Source organism: Canis lupus, chromosome 11 (assembly GCF_048164855.1).
Source record: "Canis lupus baileyi chromosome 11, mCanLup2.hap1, whole genome shotgun sequence".
NCBI lineage: Eukaryota > Metazoa > Chordata > Mammalia > Carnivora > Canidae > Canis > Canis lupus.
The window spans coordinates 42,092,284-42,098,598 of NC_132848.1; the positions used below are offsets into that span (position 1 = coordinate 42,092,284).

General features: G+C 33.0%; 1 long non-coding RNA gene across 1 annotated transcript; it reads left to right on the top strand.

Moving 5' to 3' along the window:
* Positions 1-749: 749 nt before the first annotated feature.
* On the top strand, positions 750-3,917 carry LOC140642270 (uncharacterized). Its single transcript, XR_012038759.1, has 3 exons — positions 750-885; positions 2,056-2,207; positions 3,142-3,917. It is a non-coding gene; the product is annotated as an uncharacterized lncRNA (long non-coding RNA).
* Positions 3,918-6,315: the final 2,398 nt, after the last annotated feature.

Consider the following 6,315-nt stretch of genomic DNA (forward strand, 5'->3'; position numbering starts at 1 on the left):
TCATTTTAGAAAATCTATTGACTTTTCATTTATTTTTTAGTGGTCAGTCTTCTTATTGAACTTTTTTGTTAATATAATTTTGTGAGTTTTTTTGCTGTTGATTCTCCTAAGTTTTTCAAATGGATAAAGAAGATGTCTGTAAATAGTGAAAAGTTTCCTTCTTTACAATGGTTATATTCCTCATTCATTCATATATCATATTGCAATTGTCTCCATTGAAAACAGGCATCCATCCTTTATTCATAATTTAATCTCTCATCTCTGTCTCTCTCTCTCTGTCTCTTCGTCTTTCCCTCTCCACTGAGTATATACAATGTGTTATTTTGGAATTAGGTACCTTTCATGCCAAGAACAGGTCCTTCTAGTGCCAGTATAGGTATAGGTGATATTTACACTATTTTATTTTAATTTTAAACATTTGGGGCAGATTCTTACACCATTGAAGTAACTATGAATGTCATTATTTTTGGCTTATGTAATAAACAAGCTTAACCTGTTTCCTAAGTAAATTATATTTGCAATGAAGTATTAATCTTTTTACATATTTTATTTTATTACTAATATTTTAGTTAAAATGTGTTTTATCAGGACAGTGTGTTTTCAAGGTTTTTCAGATTTTTTTTTCCGGTCAATTTTTGGTATCATGGTTAAACAGTAATTTTACAAATGGTGTTACAATTTTTATTTCTTTCTGTGCTAGAACAATTTATACATGGTGGGAACTATTTTTTTCTTGAGGTTCGAAATAACTACTTTTACTCTTCATTCTAGGATGTCACTATTCCAAAGTAGACCTCTGGAGGGAAAGGGTTATATTAAAAATTAATGGAAAATAGATTCAAAAGTTTGATGAGGCCAACTGCAGATTTGACCAGGATGTTCAAGGTAAGGTGAATTTGGCTAATTAAGGTTTGGGAATAAGGGGAGAGACTGGCAGAGACCAACTTCAGAAATGCCATAGGAGAATTTTAAATAAGATTTGAGGATAATCCCACATGAATGAGAGAGAAGCTAACATTCTAATAATCCATCTAATCATTGCTTGCCATAGAAATAGTGAAATGTTAACAACCATTCAAAAATCTGTTTCAGATAAAATTGTATCAATAAAAAGTAGCAAACAGTTTAAGTAAAATGATGACGTATTTTTGAGCATGTCAGCATTGTCCTATTAAATACATATGCATTATCTTATTTAGTTCATAAGAAATATTTATGAAATAAATCTTGTTATTATGCATTTTATGAAAGCCAAAGCTTTATGAACTTTAGGAAACTGTTCAAAGTCTCAGTGTTTATTAAAATGACCTGTTTTTTTGTCCAAAACTGTATTACAAACAAAAAGACTGCCTGGAGTATTATTTAAATGACTATATTAATAAAGCAAGAGCTTTTTGAAAGGTTATTGATTTAAATCTATAATGAAACTGAATTCTAAGGACAAGATCTAGGCCCATGTCATTCTCTAATATTTTTCATTTCAATCTTTATGTTTTTTTGTCATAAGAGATAATATTTCAATTTCAGAAATATAGAATCAATGGGAAAACTTATCTCCACCTGGAAAACATACAGGAGCACATCTGCCTGAAACTGTTGTATATGATGTTATTCTAAATGTTATTAATATGATTGTAATTTTCAAATAAAATAATAAAAACCATTAAGGTGCTGTATACACACACATAGTATGGATGTGAATTCATATATATATTCATGCATATATGATGTATATTGTTGAAGAAATAACTAATTCAATAAGGAGTTCAAAGGTATATCCCAGCTAAGCAAATAATTATTTTACTACATGTTTTTCTGAATGGGTATTTACTGAGTTTCCTAACTCATATTTTTTTTTCTCTTGCAATTATGAGTGTCGTGTTTTATGAGACATTTGCTTCACGTGAAAGAGCATGTAGTTTTCCCATGATGTTGTCTGGATCTAAGATAACAGACAGCACATTTAAATTATAACTAAATTATTCTGTTAGCCAAGATCGCTTCGGGATAATTTTAATATTTATTTTCTCTGAATTTTTCCTTTTCTATTGGCAGAGCTTGGACGGTGGGAGCTGGAATGAAGAACTGATTGAAAAGGACACTTTTGGTAACTTTTACTTAGACGCTTTGTTAAAAAACAGTTAAAGTCCTGTTTATGTTGCAAATCTGAACCAGAACCCTCTGCCAGACTGGAACTTCCTGACACGGTAAGCATCAGGTAGCTTTCTGCCATATTTTCAGCACATCAGTACTCCATATGCTGTAAGAATGTCACTAAAGTCTGGCAGCAATTTTGAAAGGCTCTTGACATGTTGTTTGGTGTCATTCCCTAGTAGGAAGTGCCTGAGGTTGTGGCTGGAAGAAGGGGGAAATTGTGGCAACTAAGAAACACAAAAGCCTAGCAAAAATGACTGGAATATGCAAAATGTTTCTAGAAAGTAACAGATGCAGATGCTTTATGGCTGGGAGTCGGATGGAGAGAGAGGAAGAGTGTGTTTGCATATGCATGTGTATGTGTGTGCGAGAGAGCCCACAGAATACAAGTTTCCCCCAAATAACTATTGATCAGATGCTCTTTAAATACAACTGAGAAGCAAAATGTCATGATCCTCATATTAAGATGTGAGGTTCTAGTTCTCAGAAACATTGAGAGACGCCTGGGTGGCTCCATGTGTTAAGCATCTGACTTTTGATTCTGGCTCAGGTCATGATCTCAGAGTTGTGAGATCAAGCCCCGCATCAGGCTCTGTGCTCAGTAGGGAGTCTGCTTGAAATTCTCTCTCTCCCCCTCTGGCCCTCACCACTCGCTTACTTTTTCTACAATAAATAAATCTTATTTTTTTTAAAATTCAATTGGTAAACAGTGAATAGAATTGTAGAAAATGTTCCAGTCGATACTGGTCACAACAGGTCAGTGACTTACAGGCCAGCCTTCTCAGTTACCTTCCACCTTCTCTCGAAGCGCAGACAGGTTTGTTTGTAAGAATCTCACCTCTCTATCCCACTTAGCAATATTCAGTGAAGTATGTGCCCCATCCTCAGACTACTCACAAATAGTCATCAGTACCTCTGCTGAGTCACTAGCCAAACCATTTGCCATCTTTTCAGCAGTAAACACAAAAATTGTTCTTTTACTTCAAGGTTGGACAACTGTAACAGTTTGCTTATGAATTATGGCTACTGGTACTGGAAGTGAGAAAGGATGTGAAGGCAATTTACTGTTCATAAAACCTGACAACACAGACACTGGAACTCTCCTGGAATGTTTTGTAATGGTGCTCAACGTTTCTGGAATATTAATATAGGCTACCTTAATGATACTTTGGTATAAGTTGTTCTTCTGTTGTAAAACTTACCTCAAAATCCTCCACATCATATTGCCTTAATTATAGAATATTCTGTAAAGGTCAAAATTTCTACATGAAATGGCATAAAACTTATATAATTAATATCAGGCCATTGACTGACTATTAATGCTTACACTTATTTATGTTATTTTACTTTTATCACAAGAGTCTTGAAGTTTCTCTTTGTTAAGTGTTTATTGTACTCAGCATATTGTGCTTACCATATAGCATATACTCAACATTATTACTGTTTACATATATGGATTTGATAATACTTTGGGAGATCCTGACTTACTCATTTTCTTTCCTTTGTGAAGATTCTTACGAATGCATTCAAGTTTCTAATGCTAAAACCAGTTAAAATGGGTTGGTTTCATCATCTTTGTTAGCACAAAAAGTTTGAAAATATGCATATAGACTGTGACTATAGGACTGAGAAAAAGAAGTACATTTTAAAAGAGTTTGTTATTCATATGTGAAGATCATCCTGTATGGAATTCCTCTCAACCTCTCCCATTACATCTCCAAGTCTCTTGTATATTTTAGTACATTTCATCATTTAAGGCTGTATGGCATCTCTCTCAGAAAAAAAAAAAAAAAAAACAGCAACAAAAAATCTTTCCAGCAAATAATTATAGAAATTCATTCAAAAAACAAAATGTTAGCACTAAGGATATTGAAAGAACCAGCTAGTGGGAAAATCAAGTAGTATTGGTTTCCTTCAAATTAAAAAAGTGGATTTTACCTACATCTAAGAGTAAGATAAGAATTTGGTTTAAGGGATGCCTGGGTGGCTTAGCAGTTGAGCATCTGCCTTTGGCTCAGGGGGTGATCCTGGAGTCCTGGGATTGAGTCCCGCATTAGGCTTCCTGCAAGGAGCCCGTTTCTCTCTCTGCCTATGTCTCTGTCTCTGTCTCTGTGTTTCTCATGAATAAATGAATAAAATCTTTAAAAAAAATTTGGTTTTAAACATAGCATACCAACAAAACATAATGTGTATCAGCCATTGAAAGAATGTGTGCCACTCTTGAAAGAATGGCTATTATTTCCAGCAAGTCATAAAGTTAACTGTGAAATAAATGAATACGTATTTTTTAAATGCCGACTCATAAATATTACTATGTAAATTTATTCTAATAATCTTAGTGAGAAACTTGATTCAGTGATATGAATTAGTATAAAACAGCATATTCAGGGAGGCCTGGGTGGCTCAGTTGGCTGAGTGTCAGACTCTTGGTCTCAGCTCAGGTCATGATCTCAGGGTTCTGGGATCAAGCCCTCCATCAGGCGCCACACTCAATGGGGAGTCTGCTTAAGGATTCCTTCTCTCTCTTCCTCTGTCTCTCCTCACTTTGTGTCCCCCTTTCTCCAAGCTAAATAAATAAATCTAAAAAAATAAACATTATTTTCAAAAAGTATTATAAGGTAACTTAGAGTAGATCTTCCAGTAGAAAGTCAAAGCAATTGGTATTTTATTAAAATTATTATTCATTACCTATTTGAAAATAACATGAGAATAAGAATAACAGGGAAATGTCATGTGCTAGAATTTAAAATTTGAGTGTATTACTAACCTGGCATGAACAGGAATAAAAATTCAATGGAACAAAAAGAAAAAAGAAAAAAAATTCAATGGAACTAAATAAATGTTTTTAAATATCTAAATAAATAAAATTGTGTTTAAATTCAGAAAATACCATCCATAAAATGAAATAAAATATGAATGAGCTGGAAAATTGATGGAACTTTGAGATTGGTGGTCAATATCAGACAGCAATGATTATAATTTTGTTATACAACAAATTGCCTTAGTATCTAGGTCTGTACTTTAGGTGAGTTTTGAAAGTAAAGCTTTTATAATACATTTAATTTGTTTTGTTGTTTGGGGTATTTTAATGGATGACTCAACAGTGAGTCCAAGAACACACACACACATACACACACACATCAATTAGCTCAAAAAAGAGCATCTAAAACATCTGTACTAGAGAAAGAAAAAACTGCTTTAAGGCAGAGAAATGTATAATCAATATTTACCACAACAATGACTAATATACAAACAAAAGAAAAACAGTAGTTTAACATCATGCTAGCGATAAAGAAAACCAATCTTCAAAAATTAAATTATTTAGAGAAACTTATAGTTGAACTTAAAAATCTTTTACTCAAAATGTGAGAAATAACTGATTAATAGAGGATCTAGTTGAGTAATTAATCAGGCGTAACCTGTAGGAGTTGCTGAGGTGTGAAATTGATTTGGGAGGATTTAGGTATCTAAATTTCTTTTTTTTTTTTTTTTAGAACATCCATTCAACTAGAATCTATTACAGCTTTTATTTTAGAATAATATTTTCACTGTTTCAGGAGCTACAACCTCAAACTTTGTGTAAACTGTTTGGATTCTCTGGATTTAGTGTTGTATCTATTTACATTTCAAGCATTGCCTATGGCAGGCATATAATAGGTCTTCATTATGTTGGTGGAATGAATGAATACATTCATAAATGCAGACACAAATGACTGTTTTGCAGCTTCCTCATGGTAAACAAGTATTTAAAGCCTACTATGTATAAGGCACCATGCCTCGTGTTTTGAGAAGAAAAAGACATGTCTTCTGCACCAAAGAACTTAAAATCTACTTAAGTAGATGACAAGGGTAAAAGTATATATGAAATAATCTAGTTTGGTTAATATAGTAAATAAATGCAGAGCAAGGAAATGGAAGCACAGGTAGGACATATTAGAGAACATACAGGATTAGAAATGCCCTGGATGGTTTGCTAGGACAATTATTTTATTTATCAAAATATCTGGAGAATAATATTATAAAATAAAAATGGAACCCACTGCAAAATAATAGATGAAGCAGCAATTTGATTTTCAATTTTGAAATTCTCAATTGAAAGGAAGTGTTCAGATGAAGCAGGTGAAGCAAAACCTGACTTTGTGAGGTTATACAACTATTTAT